Source organism: Aquarana catesbeiana, linkage group LG08 (assembly GCF_042186555.1).
Source record: "Aquarana catesbeiana isolate 2022-GZ linkage group LG08, ASM4218655v1, whole genome shotgun sequence".
NCBI classification, from domain to species: Eukaryota; Metazoa; Chordata; class Amphibia; order Anura; family Ranidae; genus Aquarana; species Aquarana catesbeiana.
The window spans coordinates 40556167-40580133 of NC_133331.1; the positions used below are offsets into that span (position 1 = coordinate 40556167).

Consider the following 23967-nt stretch of genomic DNA (forward strand, 5'->3'; position numbering starts at 1 on the left):
CCAACAGATATGTACAACTTTCTTACAAATAATTTACATTTACACATATGTACCATATATTTAACACAAATACAGTTACATGTAATCCGATCACCGTTAGTGACGTTAATGGTCTATGTTCTCATTATATTACTGCAGCTCTCGAAACTTAATATAAACAAACGCCTTAAATGATATTGTCGCTGATTGGAAGTTGATACTGGAAATACACACACAGATCACAATTTCAACAAACCAACCAAATATGTTCAATTCCATGAAGTCCTCTAAGGCTAGCCATACATGGATCAGAATTCAAACGTTCAGAGCCGCCGTCCCCAAAACGGATCCTTGTATTCTGATAGCAGGGACGTCTCCTCATTGTCAGAATATAGCTCAGCAAAAGGATTTCCCCCATCCACAGCGAATGTGAGGATGGGGGGGGGGGGGAATTGGCTCTCTTCATTTGTTAAACCTACTGGTTAAAATTAAAAAAATAAATAAATAATGTATGGTGGGCCTTAATACACACCTGAGGCAATGAGGAGCCCCTTTTGTTTTCAGCACAATCCTTCTACAGATATTGTGATAAAAATCGTGGCTCTTCAATGAGGATACACAAAGGCGTAATTTCATAAGTTAATTAATATTTTCATAGCAGGCCGTGTCATAGAAATCAGAGTGCTTCATATTTGTTTAATGATGAAATCATACTCGCAGCTGAGGGCTTTCTGGGGCTATTCAGAGCCGTCCACCGACACACAAACATGGATATAACATTGGACAGATGTCAGGGCCCGGAAGCAGTATTTTTAACGACTGTGTTTTATTTGGAGAATATGTTTTAGTCAAAAGCACAGTATGGTACATAATTGGCTAATGCAAATAAATCTGTTTGCTGGATTCAGAAGCGTGACCTATTTTAGAGTGCAAAATGCTTCATAGAAGCCCTTTCCTCTGCTCTGCTGTCTTCTTTCACACACACATTTTAGATATAAATATCAGACGCAATTATACTAGGACTGTACTACACAGGAATCTGACAAGGATTCTGCTTTGTGTCTTTGGCATTAGAGTACTTTGTAAGCTAGGACTAAAAACTATAGAATATACAGTAAATACCTTCCATGAGCTTATATATTTTATATAGAATACCTTAAAGCTTACCTAGACTTTTAGCATTTTAATGAGAGGATTCTGTATACATTTCATGGCTTAAGATTTCCTGATTCTGGTATCATGTGAGAAGATCAAGAAGGACAGCATAAAGGCATTGTGCCCAACCGAAGGGCTACTTGAGCTCATTGGTACGTGCTGTGTTTTGCAGACCCCAAAAAGTATGAGAATGGATTTCACAAGCAAACCCCTGCTCCAGGTTGGCCCACACCAAAGGACTCAACAATCCTGCTTCCAAAGGGTGCCAGCTCAGCCTGCCGCTGAATCAGACTCAGCCAACTGTTGTCTTATGAGATTTATGTGAAATCTCCATTAATAGCTGTAAAATATTGGAATTATGAATATATTTCATTTGGCTTGTATCTATGGAGGGCGTGCAACATAGCTTCACAGAAGTGTCTGTTAGACAGACAATTCGGTGCCTAAGCTTGTGTATACAAACAATGGCACCCAAACCTCATTGTTCTACATATACTAACTTCAAAGGATCCCATGTTTAGATATGCAATGAGGGTCACCGTCATCAATACTTAACGTTCCTGAAGGTCCTGTACCTACAAGCTAAGTCTCCCACTCAAAATAGTCGGTGCCAAAGATTTGCATTAAAGGGGGCTGACTTATGCAAAGTATAGGGATTGGAGATGTAGCCAATTCTGAACCAGGAATAGGGAAGCCCACCAATCACAGTCACGCCATGCCAACCAATGAGGCATCAGCCTGTAATGATATACACAGACTAGATGGGAGGGAAACACACTCTCTGGTAGAGCCGTCAGCCGAATGGAACCTTTCTGGGTCATAACCTGGTAGCTATGGGAAATGTCTGCCTTGTACTTGTAACTAAATATATGTTTGTCTTAGGTCTTTTATGTCCTACTGTTTGTAGATTAATGCTTTAAGGAATATACTCTGTATTCCGTCATGTAATCCATGATTTTTACCCTTTCCCTGTACAAATAGATAGATCGTGTATATTAGTCTAAGCCTCTTTACTATATGCCAATACATTTTTGTTATTGTGTTAAAGCTTTCACTCATGGTCAAAGAACTAATTTAACCCAAACCATATCTGAGAGATATTAAATCTCAAATATAGGGTAATAATAAAAGGGTAACACAACACACATCTGGATTGTTGCACTCCTCAGATCCAGTAAAAAGCCATCTTTATTTCATATTTGTAGCTATAAAAGCAGTACAATGACAATGGGGTACAGAGACACAGCCGACGCATTTTGTGCTATATTTAGGGATAATTCATAACCTCCAGGTTATGAGTAAGCGAGAAATATAGCACAAAAAATGCGTCAACTGTGTGTCTGTACCCTACGGTCATTGTACTGCTTTTATGGATACAAATATGAACTAAAGATTTTTTTTTTACTGGATCTGAAGAGTACAGCCATCCGATCTTGTGTTGGTTCAGTCTATTGATTTGCAAAGGAGCTTTAATGCAGTGATCTCAAACAGTCTTATGTAACTTGTCCCAAGTCTCTGACTTGTCTCCTGCAGGGAGTCTCCAGTCTCCGACAATAGCTATAGCATGTTTGCAGCATGTTTGCAGTCTCTGATTATATAAATATATATATATATATATATATATATATATATATATATATATATATATATATATATATTTTTTTTTAAGATAGAATATGAGTTGTGACCTTTTAGTGTTCTAAAGGGCTGCAGTTGAGACCCCATTTCCCTTATATGTTGACAATCGCTGGCATAAATTCTGAGAAAAGAAAGTTAAAAGCAATTTTAGGCAACAAGTGAACTCTAATAATTTTACTACTAATGCGATTCAGGAAAAAAGCAGCTCTGCTAATGTCTGAAAGCTTATTAGGTTTACTTAAAGTGTACGAAAAGCCAAACGTTTTCTTAATGGCGTTGTATAGAGCAGGGAAAGGCTAGACCACCTTTCAGGGTTTGAAAAAAAAAAAAAAAAAGGTAAACGGAGCAGATCTATAATCCCACAAACTGAATGCTAAAACCTAACTACTGCAAAAGAATATGTGATCTGTCACTAAACTGTATGCAATGTCGTGTGCTCAACCATCATACACAGTACTATGCACTATGAGGCAAAAAATATGTCAAATAAATATCAAAACAGTGTTAAATATTGTCATACAAACAATATAAAACAATGAAAGTGCATCAACAAGGTGCAAAATTAACACTTCTGAAAAAAAAAAAAAAAAGTGCTGAGTGCAAAATCAATGCCTTCTTAGTCATTCATTAAATTCATGAGGTAGTTCAAAAAAAACATATGTGATTCAGGAAATATAAGTTCAGATAAAACCCACAAAGCAAAGTCCAAAAAAGCTCATCAGAGATCCAAGTACTGGAAATCCTATTGTGTAGAAAACACTCGAGGTGCTCCTTCACCACTGGCCCTAAACTGACTCACCACAAGGAATGGTTGGTCAAATTATGAACCAGCAGATGTGCTCTATGTTAGTTATCAGACAGGAGGAATCCCCGCGCTCATAATCACCCTTTCAATATATTTGACATTTTTTGCACATGACTAGAGTTTAGCGGCAGATCACATATTCTTTTGATGTAGTTGGGTTTCAGCATAAGGTTGTGGGATTAGAGATCTGCGCCATTTACCTTTTTTTCACATTCATTTAGTGTTTCACCAGAACCCAGGTGGCAGAGATCCCATTTAATCCCTCCATTGGTATCTTTTGGCGCTTGATTTTTTTTTTTTTCTCGTTCGCCCTTCAGGGTTTTACTGCTATGTGGGGCTCCATTAGAGAGTGTGGGGTTTACAAAATTCACATAGAAGCAGCAGGAAGGTGGTTCAAAGTTCATGTTTTTCTTTATGGACCCTATACGACCCCAGGATGGGAACAGCAAGTGACAAGTAGATTCTCTAGCGTCAGGGTGGTGTGCCCAGTGTCAATATGAGCCAAAACAGTCTCTTTTAACTTGGGATTATTAGCTGAAGACAGGTTCCTCAGGAGGAGGCTCATTCGATAAGGATTTTAGTGACTCAAAATCAGAGTCTCTGCGACTGATGGCTCAAGAATCCGCATGCAACTCCGATACAGCTATCAGATATCTGCTGGTTAGGGTGTGAGAGATGTTTGTGGCCTCTGTGACTAAAGTCAACCCCATTATCTGGTAATTTGTGTCATAATGTCTTCCATGACGTTACCAAAAACCTTGGCCAAGAGGGCACACGCCACACCTGACAGGGCCAAGGAGAACTCAGAGGTTGAAATAAACTGTAACAGTAGAGGACAGTACTCTGGAAACCCAGACAGCTGGTAACAGGTGATACTTGATCCCTGAAGCTGACAGGAATCCCTAGAGGAGGGTACCTGGAATGGATTGAAGATCAAAGTTCCACATGGCTCCTTGCAACAGGGGCAGCAGTGGCAACATGTTTCAATGCTGTATGGTAGGAAAAAGTGAGGGAAAGGGGGAATAATGGCCCCCAGCAACTAATAAATAAAAGAGGGCGTTCCCCGTGCTCAGCTTGTCTGGCCTACTCACTGAGATTTCAGAGACAGGGCTAGCACAGAGGGAATACCAGTGGCTTAGGACCTTAAAAGCATATCATAGCTAATTCAATCAGAACTTGAAAGTGCCCCACAAGGAACCCAGTGCCTGATGGTCACTTCCAGGTGAGCCCCGCATTGTTCAGTCCAACTGGGTCCAGAAGCCTGCACTGAATAGATGCAAATCAGAGGGGAAGCCTCCAGCGGTGTTGCAGAAGACTCTTGATTAAAGAAAAAGGTGGACATGAAAAAAATGCTAGAAATATCACATCAGTCTTTAAAACAGCAGTGCTAAAAACAAGCAATTAATCCTTGTAGGACCTTGCAAAACACTGATAGTAGGAGAGGTTTGCTTTCCATAATCCAATTCTCCTGTAGGCAGCAGTATAACTCGACAGTTTAAGACTTCCTGTGTTGCAGTTGGAGATTTCCAGTCACTTCAGCAAAATGTTGTCAGCAGGTCAGTTGATGGCAAATTTCTTTAATGGCACCCCAGACACCAGTAAGAACCTGTCAGAGGTTCTAATCCATCCAGGGGTTCGCTACACAAAAAAAAATAAAAAATAAAAAAAACACACACAAACATTTGGCTTCACATACACTTTAAAGAGAAACCTGCTGTGAGTGTATGCTTCTTACATGTTCAGTAATTGGGCTCCTGCTTCCAAATCTGACTAATGTGTCACTTGCATGGCCAAAGAACAGGTTAATTTTTAGCACTTTCAATTTTAATTTCTTCAGTGCTTTGGGCATGAGCGCTCAAAGATCATTCTGGAAGGATATGCCAGCATCACATAAGAATCTGCCAGGAGAAAGAGCCCCTCTGCAAGTAACAGGTACAGGTTTGTACTGAGGCAGCTCCACCAGGCTCGACTGTGAGCCATATCCTCAAAATATAAGATGACCCGGAAAGATCTACAAGGGAATTTTTTATGCCTTTCTTGCACCAAGATTGCTTAATACTTTCAGTTTCTTAAAACTGATGACGAGGTAATAACTACATATGCAAGGGTACTGTAGACTTAGTTTGGATTTGGTGGGGTTTTGATATCTTTGTAAAGGAAAATGTTAACCTTATGTTATAAACGCGACAACATGTGAAATGGATGATGGACTTTATAGGCACCACGACAACATTAAAATTCAATAAGCTTTATTACAAAATATATAAATTAACAATGCTAAAATACATTTTCTAGTCATAATACAGCAATATTGCCCTAAAACGTATTTCACACCACCTATTATAGCAATAGCATTGGACTATCTATTCATCAAAAGAACCATGGAACTGGGTCCATTGGTATTGTTACATCAGATGTAGCATTGAAGAATAGGAGGTGTGTCGTAGCTCAGCTCAGCTCTACATGTTGAGCGTAAGAACGCTTCTTCAGGACCTTAGGCATGCATTATCTTTTCAGTCATAGTAGCATACAAAAAGGCAGATATCCAGGATGCAGCGGAGAATACAGGGCTGTATTGCTAAAAATGATAACGATCTGTTCATAAGAGATAAATACTATATACAATGCAGCAAACCCAGATCTATTATTTTTGTTGTTGGTATACAAACCAACATAGGATAAAAACAGGTAGATTTGGCTTGGGTGCTATTTGGTGACTGGGATTTTAAGGAGGTTTTCAAACCCATCATACACTTCTTTATATCGTAGAGTATTTTCCTACAGTCACCATGTAGAGTAACATCCACTGCAGAGCTTCGTTGCTTCTGTACCACTCAGCGTGGTAAATGGTAGCTGGGTGGTACAGAAGCATTTTTTGGCAATACATCCCTATATTCTCCGCTGCATCCTACAGTATCTGCCCTCTTGTATGCTACTATGACTGAAAAGATAATACATGCCTAAGCTCCTGAAGAAGCATTCTTACACGCAACATGTAGAGCTGAGTTACAGCACACTTCCTATTCTTCAATGCTACATCTGATGTAACAGTACCAATGGACCCAGTTCCACGGTACTTTTGATGAATAGATAGTCCAATGCTATTGGAATAGGTGGTGTGATATACGTTTCAAGGCAATATTGCGGTATTATGAATAGAAAACGTTTAGTATTGTTAATTTGTATATTTTGTAATAAAGCTTATTGAATTTGAATATATTGTTATTGTGGTACCTATAAAGTCCATCATCCATTTCACATTTTGTCTTGCAATTATATCAGGACATGGCACTTTTGTATCCACAGTACCACTCAGTGATGATACAAACAAAACCTTTTCCATTATTAGATTGTAAGCTCTTCTGAGCAGGGCCCTCTTAATCCTCTTGTATCTTACTGTATTATAACTGTATTGTCCCCCTTTTATATTGTAAAGCGCTGCGTAAACTGTTGGCGCTATATAAATCCTGTATAATAATAATAATTATGTTATAAGCAAACTGCACTATGTGTCACTGTACATTAGGTAGAACAAAAAGCCTTTTTTGTGCAAACAAATAATGCCCAGGCCTTAAAAAGTATCTAAACACCCCAAAACATTTACAAGTCCTTAAATATGGCAGCTGCATGTTTTTGTTTTTTAATTATTATTTTCACTTGGTGATTCTGCCAGTATTACACATCCTGTTCTAGATAATAATAGTGGCTCACCATGCTGTATATTGAGAAGCAGCATTGTCTCGATTACATTTGGGGGGGGGGTCGTTCACAGAATATAGTGGAGAAAATTGATAATATTGTTTGAGTCTTCTATTTGGTAAAAGAGAAGAAAAAATGTAGCGCTACAAAAATATGAAGAGTTAGGTGTAACTAAACCTATTAAAAAGGATAGTGCACTTGGCAGTGAAACATGTGTTCAAAAAAACCATATGCAAAGTAAAAAGTATATGGCAACTATATAATAAGTCCACATAAACAGAGGAATTATTCAAAACTATAATATTTGAAGGAGACCTGCAAGGGCAGGTGTGGGTGATATGGGTCCACAAGTGAGAAAAACAAAGTCAATGATAAACAATATAGGTCCGTGACTGTAAACCAACATCAAGGTATAGGACATCCGTGACTATAAACCAACATCAAGGTATAGGACATCCGTGACTATAAACCAACATCAAGGTGTGGGACATCAGAGTATAGAACATCAAGAAGTAGAGAAGGGTGGGTACTCTTACCAGATGGCGTGGACTCCCCTGTCGTATGACATGGAGTCGATAAAGCATGGAGCCCCACCAAGGCTAAGAAGGATATCCAGAACGATGGAACCTCTGTCACGCTCCTCAACCTCCCTGATGTAGTGAAGGGGTATCCGGAGGGACGATCTTATCTTGGCCTCTGGCCTCGTGCTATTCTGACTTTTTTTTTTTTTTTTTTTTTTTTTTTTTTGCTTCAAAAGTCAGAATAGCACGAGGCCAGAGGCCAAGATAAGATCGTCCCTCCGGATACCCCTTCACTACATCAGGGAGGTTGAGGAGCGTGACAGAGGTTCCATCGTTCTGGATATCCTTCTTAGCCTTGGTGGGGCTCCATGCTTTATCGACTCCATGTCATACGACAGGGGAGTCCACGCCATCTGGTAAGAGTACCCACCCTTCTCTACTTCTTGATGTTCTATACTCTGATGTCCCACACCTTGATGTTGGTTTATAGTCACGGATGTCCTATACCTTGATGTTGGTTTACAGTCACGGACCTATATTGTTTATCATTGACTTTGTTTTTCTCACTTGTGGACCCATATCACCCACACCTGCCCTTGCAGGTCTCCTTCAAATATTATAGTTTTGAATAATTCCTCTGTTTATGTGGACTTATTATATAGTTGCCATATACTTTTTACTTTGCATATTGTTTTTTGAACACATGTTTCACTGCCAAGTGCACTATCCTTTTTAATAGGTTTAGTTACACCTAACTCTTCATATTTTTGTAGCGCTGCATTTTTTCTTCTCATTTGTCACTGATTGTTTGTCACAATGTATGCAGCTGCTGATATATATATATATATATATATATATATATATATATATATTGTAGTTTTTGCACTAGAGCGCAGTGTCTTTGTATTTCTCTGCTTCTATTTGGTACACTTAAGATTTCTGGTTTCAAAGTCAACCAGTGTTTTTCTGTTCTTATAATTAACATTTGAAAAAAAAAAAATGTAGTCACTGGACAGGCAACATATTATATTTTTGTTTTTTGGTTTAGACATTTACCGAGCAGGTGGAAAAAAGTATGTTAAAGCCACCCAAAAAAAAAAAAAAAAAAACTTGTTTGTACAAGGGCTGTTGAGGAGAAAAAGATCACGCCAAAGCGCTGAATGGCGTGACAAAACTTTATTGCATGTTTTGTAGCCAGATGGACACTTTCAGGTAATTGTGCTTTAGAGAGCTGTGTAAAGAGAAGTAGCTGATTGCTCCGTTCATGCAGGGAACACGGCACTGAACAGACGTTTCTTCCACTCCTATTCATCTGAGAAGAGTGCAATGGTTTTCTAGAAGCCAACATGTAGCAATGATGGTGATGTTTTTACTCAAGCGTGAGTCATTTTTAACAGATTTTCAGTAATAAAAAGCAGGAAACCACCCCACCATTTCTTAGCATGCTCTGAGCCGGAAATTTAATTATCAGTCTATGCTGGTGAACTAATACAATCCATAGTCTACTTGATAAATCAATCTTCTCCTGAATTCAGTACATACAGTCAGTGGTGAGAAGTATATATAAAGTCTTACCCATTTTTTTTCTTTTGTCATTAAGGGCACTTTCACACTGGGGCAGAGGGACGTTGGCGGTAAAGTGGCGCTATTTTTAGCTGCGCTTTACCGTTGTTTTAGTGGTGCTTTTCGGACGCTAGCGGGGCTCTTTTAACCCTCACTAGCGTCCGGAAAGGATTAAAAGCACCTGCAAAGCGCCGCTGCCAAAGCACTGGCCATATATTTCAATGGCAGGGGCATTTTAGGAGTGGTGTATTCACCGCTCCCGCAATGCCCCAAAGATGCTGCTTGCAGGACTTTTTTTCCCGTCCTGCAAGCGCACCGCTCCAGTATGAAAGCACTCGGGTTTTCACACAGGGGTGGCAGGGGAGGCGTTTTTTAGGCGCTTTACAGTCGCTATTTTTAGCCCTTTAGCACCTAAAAAACGCCTTTAGTGTGAAAGTAGCCTTACACAAGTCACATTTCTCTCTAATACCTATTGGCCCAAGAATAGTAAATGTGCTCCTGTGATTAACTTGTCCTTTTTTTCCCCACTATTCTTGTTAGTACCCTAAAGTTGATTGTAAACCCCATTCATGAAATCTGACCTGAGCACATATCTGTAGTGTTTACTTATCTTTCTCCAAAACAAACAAAAAATATACTATTATATCAGTTAACAAGTCCTTAGATATGGCTGCTGCATTTGTTTTACTTTAAAGTTTTTCCTGACTTTTAATTTCTGTCTTTATCAGTAAAACAGTAAATCGGACAGGACCACAGAGGTTCCCCCTCCATCTTTTTTTATATCACCCTTCTTTGGGGGTGGCTTCATACCACCAAGTTGAAGTATTGTGCTGTGTTCCAGTGCTATTCACTAAGAATGGCGCACCAATGTACAAGTACAGTGGGATGATTATGAACCTGCAATGCATGCTGTGCACTATAGTTGGAGGGAAAAAAAATTCAGACGCAGCTAGGCAACTAAAATTGTAATTTAGCCCCCAATGCTTCCCTTGTGACGATGTCACTTTAAAGTTGAACTCCAAACTTGCCTAAAATCTTGCAAAGCTGTACACACTCCTCTCCTTTACTAAATTTGTTTACTCTAACTGCAAAATCAGATGCAGTCCACCTAATTTTCTGGCTGGAGGATGGCCAACATCTAGCCCTTTCCTCCAGCCTTATTGTCCCTGGCCTGACTCTTTCATTTACTGGATTTTAGTTCCTTCAATCATGGAGACTCAGCATCACGTGTAGGCATAAGCTAGGGCAGTCAACCTGCCTAGAAATGCTCACTGCTTCAGACTGATACTCGCCTATTAAGGCATTTTGAGAATAGCCAAGAGCCCGCTCACTGCTTGCATCAAGACCCAAGTGATGATGTCACAGAGTTAAAAATAATAAAATGTAAAGAAAACGCAAAAGTGTTGCTTAAAAATGTTAGCATGTTCGCAAGTGGTTAAGAATCAAGGAAGGCATAAAAAATTAGGCCGAATAAACTTCAGCTTTAACACAACACTTAAAATACCACACATCAACATTTAGCAGTACATTGCAACAGAATGTATTACTACACAGAATGTAACTGTAAGGAGGGGGGGGGGGGCTACTATTTGGCTTCCTAAGGCAGTAGAGGACTGAGATGCGGGTTCCTCTACAACCCAACAAATTAAATCCATTACTTGAGTCTCTTGGCAATCCCCATCCTAGCAAATGCATTTTTACAGCTTTGTTAAAAAAAGACACCCAACCACACTGTGGTTACTTAGGAGGAATGTTTTCAAACTGCGATACTACATTTGCCATCTTCTAGAAGACTCTAGAACATCTTTAAAAACATTATTTTTTCTTTCTATATCCCTCCAAATTACATTTTAAACAAATGCTTTTTATAACATAACAAGAAAAAAAGTGAAAAAATCAAACGACTTTATCTTAACTGTATAACTGGCAAGACTCATCAGAGCTAGCAATTCATTTAATATGAGGATGTTATTGGTCGCAGCCATTTAATCAGCTTCCGTTGGTTTCAATTTGCACTTTTAAAGAAATATTATTTTGCAGGAAAGTCAAAGAAGAACAGGCTGCATTGTTCTGTTTGGCTGGGATCCAAGGATCACTTACATTCGAGTACTTTTACGGGAAAAGATAAAAGGGGGAAGGAAAAAAAAGTTGGGTTGATTAAAAAAGATTTGCATTAAAATATAAATTGCAGTGCAGAAGAGAGTCTGAATCCGTTGGTGTAGTAAAAGGACTATCTTATTTGCATATGAAAGGGCACAATTTGTCGGGATGCAAGGATATTTATTGAGATGTAATTGTAAGCACAACGGTTATTTGACCAAGCTATCTTCGCTGAGAAGGTTTTCAAGTCAAGCAAAGTGTGAAAACTGCGATAGCAGAAGTTATCTTCGAATAAGGCAGTGGCAAGGCAAAATGTCATATCAAAAGGGTGAAAGTGGCTGGTTTCATATACTGTATGGTAGTTCTTTAAATTAACTTGCTTTCACGAACCAGCAAATTGCTACTGGAGATGTTACTAAAGCTTCAATAGCTGGATTTCAGTGTTAAATATGGGAAAAATTGGTGAAGCAGCTTGTTTAAAGTGATAGCCAGCACTTCCATTAGGAACTGTATTCGACATTTACAAACTACATTTACAAACTGGAGCGGAATGGTACTTTAAACGCTTCAACAAAGCTTGCTGAAAGCTCTGCAAATGCATTGCTGTTCACAATGCTCTTATACAAGCTGAAGCCCATGTAAAACAGAGCGAAAATCATAACTTTCCAGTTTAGGTTCACTTTAAAGGGGTAGTCCACTTAAAAAAATGTCACTTTTAGCTGGCAGCTTAAGGACCTATGTTTACAGGCTTTGGGAATGTGCCCTGTGCCCAGAAGAGGCTGGCAACGTACAGGTATGTCACTGCTGTAGGAGCCACCACTGGTCCACAATGGTTCTCATCCTTTACTGCTTGTGTTGGCTCCTCTTGGTGTTCCCTTGGTATACTTCCTGGTTCCAAGTACCTTACATCACATCCACCCAGAGAGCTTACTCACTATTGACCACCTGGAAGGTCACTACCTGCTGACTTGTTACACATTTTAATACCTTGTAAATGAGAGGGCATATTTATTGCTTTTCAATTTCAATGTATTTATTATTTTTGGTGTAAGCATTTGGTACAGAACAAACAGTCCACAATGCGGGTACAGAGAAAGATAGCCAAATACATAGATTAACAATAAGGCACACTGGTATCCAATAGACACTGTAAAACAATCGGTGAAGATGTGACGTTGTTGCTGGAGTGCATCTCAGATCAATGAGAAGAATAACAAATCAGTACACAGAGTTGATATCATAAGTCACATCATACGTATGGGACAAGAAGACCAAGATGGTCAGCCAAAAATGAGAAATAAAAAAGGAGGAAAAGGGAGTGGGCGAATGTAGAAAGAAAAAGTAGAAGTGTAAAAAAAAAAAAAAATGGGGGGGTGAGCAGAGAGAACAGGAAAGAAAGGTTTCTCATTTCATAAATATGTTTTAATAAATGCTACACTTACACTAGCTGGTGTCACTTCTCTCTCCTCTTTATTGTTAGTTTTGTTAAAAATCCCCTACATTTGAACTATATTCATTGTAAGAGTTTCTATCAAACTTTACGGTGAATTCTTACCAGGTTCTATCAGGGGTTAATAAAAGCCCAGCCAAAACTTTTTAAAACTCACTACTAAGCGGAAGAAATGTTGCTGCTTTGAAATCCCTTGGACAGCATGGATCTGTCTTCAGGTGACACCAGAAAATATGCATTTCCTGCATGGGCCAGTTTTGCAGCCCCTGTAAATGGGCAGCAAAATGCACCAGAACACAGAAAAAGCAGTGCAAGCACTACTTTTTCTGAATGCATTGCACTAAACCAAATGGTACTATGATACCATGCGATTTGGTGCCTGCAAATGCGTTGCATTGAAGAGATGCAAATGAGATGCCATTAACAATTTACTGGCACCCACACACTCTCGCAAGGGCAATGCGTTGACGTGACTTTCCCACATCGCGTTTTGGTGTGAACCAGCCTTAGGAGAGTATGACACCAATGAAGAAGCCCTTTTTGCAAAGTATGAATGTAAGTTAACTTATCTCTATGCAGATTTCTGGGAAAGGAAGTGATTTAATTCTGCGAAAAGTGCAATGGAAATTCCGCAAACAAAAATACTATCGTCATGTTTGCAAGAAAGATAGATTTGAGCTTTTAGGGCAGTCACAGAATGAAGGCTGGCAGCAGCCTGAAATGAAAATATATTTTGTTTAAACAAATACATAACAAATTTTTTGAGCAAAAAGTAAAGATTTCAATTAGGATTTATTCACACCAGCCTGCATGCTACAAATGTGTGTGGGTTGGTGTCAGTTTTGTAGGGGTGGTGCTTTGCGTTGTTACAACACAAGTCAATGTTTACTTTTTGAAGTGTCAGAAATTTACGCTTCAATAAAATCTATAAACCACAGCTTGTCGCGACGCGTTGTGGTGACATACAGTTCAGTGAGTAAGGCTGAATTTCAGGAATTCAGCTCCTTTGTAAAAAGGAACGCTATGGGGTTGATTTACTAAAGGCCAATAGACTGTGCACTTTGCAAAGTGCAATTGCACTCTGCAAGGGCAGTTGCTCCAGATCTTAGTAAATGAGGTAAAGCTTCACTTTGCAAAGAATACCCAATCACATGCAAGAAAAATAAAAAAAACGACATTTTTGCTTGCACATGATTGGTTGATGAAAGTCAGCAGAGCTTCTGCTCATTTACTAAGCTCTGGAGCAACTGCTCTTACAGTGTGCAACTGCACTTTGCAAAGTGCACAGTTTTTTTGCTTTTTAGTAAATCAACCCCTATGAGTTAGGTCCAAGGAGGCGCGTGACAACTCCAAGGCTTATCTCTTTTATTTGACATTTGACAGGTTTAAGGTTCTGCTGAGGATACACTTCCGAGCTACCAAAAAGGAGAGAAGCACACACAGCAGCCATACCTGCCCCTGCCCCTCCCCCTCTGCTGCCCATTAATAGAAGCTTCTGTATTTTGTAAATAATACAAAGGCTTCTGTGATTGGGCAGGAGGAAGAGGGGCGAGGCAGACATAGCAGCTGCAGCGAATCTACTGTTGAAGAAACCGAGACCAGAAGGTCCAGCGTTGGGCTCCAGGAACTATGAGGATAACGGTCTTCTGGGAGTTCTATAAACCTGTTAGTAGGTTTAAATGGAAATAATAGAGATAAATCTAGGTGGTGTCATGCATCTGTCATGGAGTTCGGCTTTAAATAAAATTGTATGTCTGCATTTTTCGCAGGACACCACAACCCATCTCAACACAGCATTGTGGTATGGACAGGGCGCATAGGTAATAGGTTCTGATCTTTGTGGCTCAGCACAGCTCAGATAGTGTAAAAGAGCCCTAAAATACCTAAAGGAAAGACCTCCCATAATCACAGGACTGGTTAAATGGTTAGGCATGCCTTGCTTTAAAGCTGAACTCAAGACAGCCCTGTAATCATCATATATATTTTTTTAAGTGTAGTACCCGAATGTGGCCTTCTATCAGCCACTTAAAGTTCCTGTACAGCAAGACTGGCATGTGAGAGGATGAAGCAGCACAAGGAGCCAATCAGCTCATGTGCTGACAAGAAGCATGCTGATAGGAGAGTGCAGAATGACGAAGAGATGAGCCCATCATTGTACTACTTCTGCTTTCACCATCCATTCACAGGATGTGGCAGTCCAAGATGACCTGAACTCAGAGAAGGTGAATTGAACGATGCTGGTCATCAGACGGAGGACATCCAGCAACAGAAAAAAGTACTACAGGATGAATCTCTGAACTGAAGATGAAAATTGCAGCAAAAGCTGTTTTTATCTCTTATTGGGCTATTCATTAGTATACTTTTGGTCGTAGTCCTGTTTTAACTCCAATGCACTTAAACTGTAATTTATGGCCACCAAGGTTTAGGAGTGTGTCTATGGGAATGTTTGACCATTCTTCCAAAAGTGCATTTGTGAGGTCAGGCACGGATGTTGGATGAGAAGGCCTGGCTCAGTGTCTCTGCTCTAATTCATCCCATCAGGTTGAGATCAGGTCTCTGTGCAGGCCAGTCAAGTTCCTCCACCCCAAACTCGCTCATCCATGTCTTTATGGACCTTGCTTTGTACACTGGTGCTCAGTCGTGTTAGAACAGGAAGGGGCCATCCCCAAACTGTTCCCACAAAGTTGGGGGCATAAAATTGTCCAAAATGTCTTGGTATGCTGACGCCTTAAGAGTTCCCTTCACTGGAACTAAGGGGCCTGAAAAACAACACCACAACATAATCCCCCCTCCACCAAATGATTTGGACCAGTGCACAAAGCAAGGCCCATAAAGACATGGATGAGCGAGTTTGGGGTGGAGGAACTTGACTGGCCTACACAGAGTCCTGACCTCAACCCGATGCTCTTCTTTAAGAATGGTCAAACATTCCCATAGACACACTCCTAAACCTTGTGGACGGCCTTCCCAGAAGAGTTGAAGCTGTTATAGCTGCAAAGGGTGGGCCAACTCAATACTTAACCCTATGGACTGGGATGCCATTAAAGTTCACGTGTGTGTGTGTAAGAGCCCTTTCACACTGCGGCGGCATCGGCGGTAAAACGCCGCTATTATTAGCAGCGTTTTACCGTCGGCATGCGGCCGCTAGCGGGGCGGTTTTACCCCCTGCTAGCGGCCGAGAAAGGGTTAAATACCACCACAAAGCGCCTCTGCAGAGGCACTTTGCCGGCGGTATAGCCGCGCCGTCCCATTGATTTCAATGGGCAGGAGCGGTAAAGGAGCGGTATACACACCGCTCCTTCACCGCTCCGAAGATGCTGCTGGCAGGACTTTTTTTACCGTCCTGCCAGCGCATCGCTCCAGTGTGAAAGCCCTCGGGGCTTTTACACTGGATACACAGCAGCGGCACTTTCGGGTCGGTTTGCAGGCGCTATTATTAGCGCAATAGCGCCTGCAAACCACCCCAGTGTGAAAGGGCTCTAAAGGCAGGAGTCCCAATACTTTTGGTAATATAGTGTATATCTTATAAATCCAAAAACTAAATTTTTTTTCAAAACAGATCCAGGTGATGTTTTGCCGCTTTTGGATTTTGTGACAAAATAGATAAGGATGGCGATAGCATCATCGTGTAAGAGCATATTTGCACTTATACCCTTTGCACAATGGGTGCACTTGAGAAGCACTTTTACAGTCTATCCCTCACAAAAAAAATAAAATAAAAAATTAAATAACAACAAAACCGAAAAAATATATTTAACATTGGTTGGATTGTCCTACTATTATGTTATTTAATATTTTAAGTGGCATGAAAAACACGCAGACAAAGAAAGTGAGAGGGTAGATCTCCATGACACAATCCACTGGCTCTTTCCCCCTCTAGCAGTTCAGGAGACACACTCCTCTGAACTTCCATTGTTTTACATGTTGCTAAGCAACAAAAAGCTTCTGCATCCTGACTCTGGACACCTCCGTTGTCAGCACCACAGCGCGTTTTGAAAGGGTTCAGCCAGGGTAAATTAAATAATAGCAGAGGCAGTTAATTAGCAGAGCCCAGTGTCTGAAATGAACACAGTCTGTTAAAGTTAACCTGTTACCCAGTTTTTGGTTGCAATCATTTATCCAGACCAAGATTTACCAGGACGCAACCTTATCAATCCACTGGGAAGCTGTGACCACACTCCAAATTGAGGGACAGCCACAGCGCTGTCACTAGCTACCCGTGGATTGATAGTATATGATACAAAAGGAAATGCCGTTCTGTGAAGTCTCCGCGCTTTCGTAGGTACTCCCGCCCTACTACACAATGCTGGGTGCTGGCTATGCTCAAGTCTGTGGAGATAGAAAAATCCTGGACTGCCGCACTTCATAGAAAAGCATCTTTATTGAAAAATGAGATTAAAATCCAAAATAGCAGACATGACAGAAAGTGGACATGGCAGGAAATAAGATGGCTAACGCGTTTCACATCCAAAGATGCTTACTCATAGCTATGAGTAAGCATCTTTGGATGTGAAATGCGTTAGCCATTTTATTTCCCGCCATGTCTACTTTCTGTCATGTCTGCCATTTTGGATTTCAATCTCATTTTTCAATAAAGATGCTTTTCTATGGAGTGCGGCAGTCTAGGATTTTTCTCTCTCTACCCGTGGATTGATAGGTGGAATTCTTCTTCAGGCTGCACAAAGGTGGTTTCTATTGTACACACAAAACATATCAAATATACCAGCCAGCACAGGGTAATGCTAAAACGGTAAAAAATTGTGTCGACAGCTGTACCTGCACGCTGAAGGATACTATTAACCTCCCTGGCGGTATGATTATGTCAGATTTTTGATGCTCAAAGCGGTACAATGTTTTGCATGGAAATTTGGCGTTTTATACTGTAGCCCTGTAAATCTTAGGAATAACACACTTAAAACTGTCCAAACAAGAGTCTAGTAGACATTCCGGGTATGATAAATTTTGAAAAATGAAATCATAAATTAGAATATAATAAATAGCTATAACAAATAATAATATAATAATAATAAAAAATATTCAATAAATGTAATCAAATCAAAAACACTGAAATTTGCTCAGTTGCAGAATTGTCGCTGTCATTGCTTTCAGTGTTTGATGACGGATTTCCCCACAAATCACTATCGCTCAATTCTGCAAGTGATTCTAATGTATTATCGCTGTTTTCTAGCTGGTCTAAAACCACTTTTGATGTAAAGGGACACTTTTTGTATTTCAATATTTTTATTGAAAAAAATTAATAAATTTCAAAGTAAAAAGACACATCAATAGAACAAAGTTGATTTCTTAGATTGTCAACATGGCAATACAGAAGTACGGTCAATATACATATCTGTCCTCTACCATTACCGTAGAACGCAAATTGTGCGACATGTATCTAAGTACCAATGGGACTAAGTAATATTTTTTCCTCCCATGATCCGGGACTCCACCACGCACTGTGAATGGCAGAGACCCAGAGTCACAGGTAGTGAACCCTGAGATTATCCCGAGGACCACTACTGTGTAAGGCCCTATGGGCAATCATCTGTATTGTACATATAAAAAACAGAAGAAGGAAGTAAGAAAGAAAAGGTAAGAGAGGAAAGAAAGAAAAAAAGAAAAAAAAAAAAAAGAAAGAAAAGAAAAGAAAAGAAAAGAAAAAAATAGGGGGGGGGGGGGGGGAGAAGGCGATAAAGGAGAAGGGCAACCAGGAGTTCCCTACGGAGTCGAGATATAATCGATCCACGGGTCGCACACCGTGTTAAATTTCTTGGTGTTATTACAGAGTATATAGGTGAGTTTATCGTTAATCATGATCCAGTTGAGTTTACTTTTATGCTGGTCAAGAGGGTTAGCCAACTGTCTCCAATGCCTAGCAATCGTAATTCTCGCTGCCAACAATATATAAGTAATGAACTTTACTGATTTTTTGGGTGTTTCATCAGGTAGTTTGTGGAAAAGAGCGGCTTCTGGAGATCTGCGAATGTTTACCCCCGTTACAGAATTGATTAGATTGAAGAATCCTAATCCAGAACCTAATTACGAGGGGACACTGCCACCAAATATGGAGCATCGTCCCCAGCTGTTAGCAACGTCGGAAACAATTTGGTGAAGTAGAAGGATGCATTTTAGCTACCCTAGTAGGTACCAGGTACCAACGCAGGAGTGCTTTGTAGTTGGCCTCTATAAGGGTGGTATTGATGGAGATTTTGGATAGCTTATAAGCGATATCTTGCCATCAGTCAAATCAAAGGTAAGGTTCAAGTCCCTCTCCCACTGGTCCATATAGGTAAGTTTCGTATCTGGCTCAAAAGGACAATTTTTGGTTGCCATGGACAATCTCCAGTTTCCAGGCAGAAAGAACAGCATTTATAATATAAAACTGCATGTAGGGCACTGGAAAAACCACTAGTGACAAAACGTGAAATTATTGGATACAGTAATGTTATTTGTAAGATTACAGTGTACTGTGTGTGTTATGTGTTTTTCACTTTTTGAATTTGGTGCCGGGCTCCGTCCCTGTGCATTGCAACGCTCGCAGGGAACAGAGCTCGGCACTGTGATGAATCGAGTGGAGACACAGCTCACACACACAGCGGGGAGACATAGCAGGATCCTGGAGACAAGGTAAGTAACTTTGCCTGGATCCTGCGATGCAATCCCGGGTGTGGCTTGGGGTTGCCGCTTTTGGTATGGAAAATTCACCCCGAGCCACACTCGGGAATACTGCCAGGGAGGTTAACAAAGAATTTGTTTAACAATTAATGGGCAAACTTTCAGTTGAATTACCTACTGTGTAAAGGCTTTATGGCACGGGCTCTAAAGGTCTGACGTGGTATGCCGGACCTTCAGAGCTCATGCGTAAGTGACGTCACTGGCTGCATACATTCTGAATATCTCTCTGTGTGCGAGCTGTCTCCCTCCGCTCGATTCATCACATCGCCGAGCTCCGTTCCCTGCGAGCGTTGCGACGCACGGGGACGGAGAACGGCGCCAAATTCAAAAAGTGAAACACACACTATACATAAAGTACACTGTAATCTTACAGATTACATTACTGTATCAAATAATTTCACATCCCTTTTGTCCCTAGTGGTTTGTCCAATTCCCTGCATGTAGTTTTATATTATATATACTGTTCTTTCTGCCTGGAAACTGGAGATTGTCCATATCAACAAAAAGCGTCCCTTTACATCAAAAGCTGTTTTAGACCAGCTAGAAAACAGCGATAAATTAGAATCACTTGCAGAATTGAGCAATAGTGATTAGTGGGGAAATCCGTCATCAAACACTGAAAGTAATGACAGCGACAATTCTGCAACTGAGCAAATTTCAGTGTTTTTGATTTGATTACATTATTGAATAATTTTTATTATTATTATTTGTTATAATTATTTATAGTTCGTTATTTATTATATCATTTATGATTTTGTGTTTCAAACTTTATCATACCCAGGCTGTCTACTAGACTCTTATTTGGACAGATTTAAGTGCGTTATTCCTAAGAATTACAGGCCTACAATATAAAACACCAAATTTCCATGCAAAACATTGAGCATCAAAAATATGAAATAATCATACCACCAGGGAGGTTAATGTTTTCCAAAGAAATGTATTTTATTTTAAATTCGTAAAAATATATATTGTTTTAATCTTAAATATAATTGTGATCTCTCTAAACGCTTATAAACAGTTCATGCTAGGGTATGCATACCATGGTTAAGAAACACTAGAATAAACAAGAAAAAAAAAAAAAGCTTGCTATATCTGGAAGTATAACATTTGGCCTTTATTTAGGATCTAAATTTAAAAAGGATCTATAATTTACCAAAAATAACACTGAATGATTATCTGCACTTAATTCACCAGATACACAGGATATTTATTACAATGCACAAACTTCTCTTACACTCGAAGAAGTTACCTAATGAATTTTAAAAGGTAACAATGTAGCAAATCGGAGTAGAATTTTACTTTGTAGAACACAAGGTGGCACTCCTTCCCTTACAAATGCTTTAGCACAATCTCTATGGTTTTCATGCAGTTTGAGTGGTGACTTCGAGATGGAAGCAGCATTTGTGTTTATGCTCTAATCATTCCTCCAGGCTTTTCCCCCCTTTTTCGTAGAGGAAAAAGAAGAAGAAGGAAAAAAAAAAAAAAAAAAAAAAGAAAAAAAAAGGAAGATCCTAAAACAAACAAGTTTTAATAACCCAAGACAACTGCTTTAATATAACAGCCACCAACTCTCAGGAAGCCAAGGATATTGCTAGCACTGCAGCAGATGCGGAGCCACAGAACATCCTTTGCATCCAGTAGGCTTGCAGAACTGAACCTAGAGAAATGCATCAAAGGAGAACTTCACAGTCATTTACTTATTTTTAAGGATACATAAGGTAAGCCCCCCCCCCCCCCTTTTCCTGTAGCTACTCCTCGCTCCGGTAAGACCTAATTGTCTTCAGGCTGTCTTCCGTCTCCTTGTATATGATTGCATTTTCATTAACTTGACATCTTTATTAGGAGCCTTAGTTTTGTAACAAGTAGTGCTCAGCTGTTCCAGTCTATTGCTGTAGCTATAGGATTTAGCATTTGATTGTTACATCTAAATTGTCGTACTAGATTCCAAACTGCCTTGCTTATTTTTCTTCCAGAAAGCCATCATCATCTAGAAGCACTGAGACAGGTTGCAATATCAGAGCAGTAGACTGCTATATATAGCTTGGGTTACATGTTTCTGTTATGCAGAGTGGATATTGTTTATAGATAGCACTGGTGAATGACGCTCTTCTTGATTAGATCATAAAATATAAACCATGCAGTAGTTGATTAAAAAAAAAAAAAAAATTCTCCAGCTTAGTAAAAAAAAGCTCTGCAATTATTTCTTAAGTCAAGTCAGGATTCAATAAAAATAAAAAAAATATATATATATGCTTCCAAATAAAGAGCTATATAGATCACAGACAAGACAAGGTGATTGCAGCTGATCTTCCGGTTAGCATAGAGCCTGTACCTGTGCAGACTTGCAAGCTGTCCTGTCACCTTGCAGGTAAATGAAGAGAATACCACAATAAAAAAAAAAAAAAACATTAAGTCTGGGCAAGCTATGACCAGCAAAACAAAAATGTTTAGTAGTAAATTAACTAGTATGGGTAATCTTTTATCGTTGGGTAAATCCCGATAGGCGCAGTGGCTCTCTCCATCACTTTAAGCAGAATACTTAATGAGCCAGTTTAATGTAACCATCCATCGAAGACAGAAAATAGGATACGAATAGAATTTCTACAGATAAAAGGCAATGTGCAAAGATTCTATTCTGTATTAAGTCACAGTCTGAACTGCTCATTGGCAGTGCCAGTATGCAGGATCTGTTCGGAATTCAGTACTGCAGACGTATTCTGGCAGCCCTTTGTTACTACTTATTTACTGTGTTTTTTGGGGAGGTGGGGGGGGGTGATGCGAAGGTGAGGGGTTAGGTGCCAGCTGATGGCTAGAAAGCCCTGGACACAATCATCTGTGAAAGCAGTTGCACGCTCACATATATACAATCAGCACATGACCAGCAATTTAATTAGAGTCTGGAAACGCGTTGCTGGTCTAATCTGCACACACATCACCTTGCCAAACAGTCTGCCCTGAGATTCCCCTTCTCCAGCTTTCCGTCACTGAGGCTCGAATCTGCTTTAGAAGGCTCTCCTGCCTCTGAAATATTCATGATATCTTTTGAGGTTAGGCTGGTTGAGAATACGGAGGCTTCAAAATTTATAAGCATGCAGCAAGCACCCTGAGCAACGAAATTCATATATCACTGGATATCTGAACTGATGTGGGTCATGCACAAGTGTACTGTGTACGTGTCCAATGCTTTTTAAATTACTGCACAGAGTTGAGCAGGAATTGTAAAGAAGATCTTATATATGGATTGGCATCAAGCAAAGCTCTTTTATAAACAAGCTTAAAAGAGTACATTTTAGGGCAGAAACTCCTAGTAATTCATAAGATGTCCTCTTTTAAGGTTCTGTCTATTCCGCAAAGGTAAAGATTGATTGGCTGCTATATGTTATTGCACTTTCCCCATTCACATTTTCTACTAATGTGAATATAATAAAATAAACATTGGTCAACACAATATTGAAGGCAAAAATATGAACAGACTTGTTACATTTCGAATGGCATGCTTGAGCTGCTCATTTACAGATGCTTAATAAGTATATCTAAGATAAATTCCCATTGCCGGGAACAAATAAAAGCTTTCGCAGAAGGATGATATCAGACAAGTGATATTTTATGGAGAAAGCAATAATTAAAAATGAGAATTTAGGGGGCCTGGACACGGCCAACCATGTTTGCAGAGTGCCCGTTTTATGTGCAAACATAACTTACAGTGACATTTGCATTTTAGCGACAGGTCATTTTGGCAAAGCGGATCTGGGATGTGACGCATAAAAGTGTAGATCATTTTAAGTGGAGACTTAGCAAGGTCATTGTGGAGAGGGGGGAAAAAAAGTCTACTGTGCTATAGAAAAAAAAAAAAAAAAGAGAAACAAATGGGATTAAAAAAAGATCACCAATCACATCTCAGGCGTATTCCCAGAGTATCCTCAGCATTGCAGATATTGCAGTTCCGGAGGTTTAAGAAAAAGAGCTACTTAAATCCCTGGAAAAAGCTATTGAGCCTTATTTAATAAAGCAAAGTTGGAGCTGCCTGCCTGTTCTGAAATGAATAAAAGGTGAAATCTTGTTGCAATGGGTTACTAAACTTCTTGCTTAGTCAATGGTCTGTATAAGTCTAAGTCTGGGTTTACAGGGATGATTTTTTGGGTATTCCCACCAAGTTTTTTTGTTTTGCCAAAAATGAGTTAAGCTACATGCAAGAGCAGGCCAAATATGAGGTGCAATGTTGTATGTGGACCACATGTTGTCATGCCACTCAATGTGGCACCAAAGTCACCTGCTTTGAAGTTTTTGAGGAAGAACGCCAAATTCCAAACATGTTAGTACCAGGCTGCAAAAAACACTTTCTAAAAATATTACAAACTTAGTTCATCTTTACCAAAAAACAG

General features: G+C 39.7%; 2 protein-coding genes across 2 annotated transcripts in view; one reads left to right on the forward strand and one right to left on the reverse strand.

Moving 5' to 3' along the window:
• DOCK1 (dedicator of cytokinesis 1) overlaps positions 1–23967 on the reverse strand; it is a gene marked incomplete in the record, with an annotated part of 633434 nt that overhangs the window by 225145 nt on the left and 384322 nt on the right.
• The window catches only part of INSYN2A (inhibitory synaptic factor 2A), a 65792-nt gene continuing 62454 nt past the window's right edge, over positions 20630–23967 (forward strand). The window contains exon 1 of the mRNA XM_073595737.1: positions 20630–21303. The gene's annotated coding sequence lies outside the window, so the exon portion shown is untranslated. The remainder of the gene's footprint in view (positions 21304–23967) is intronic.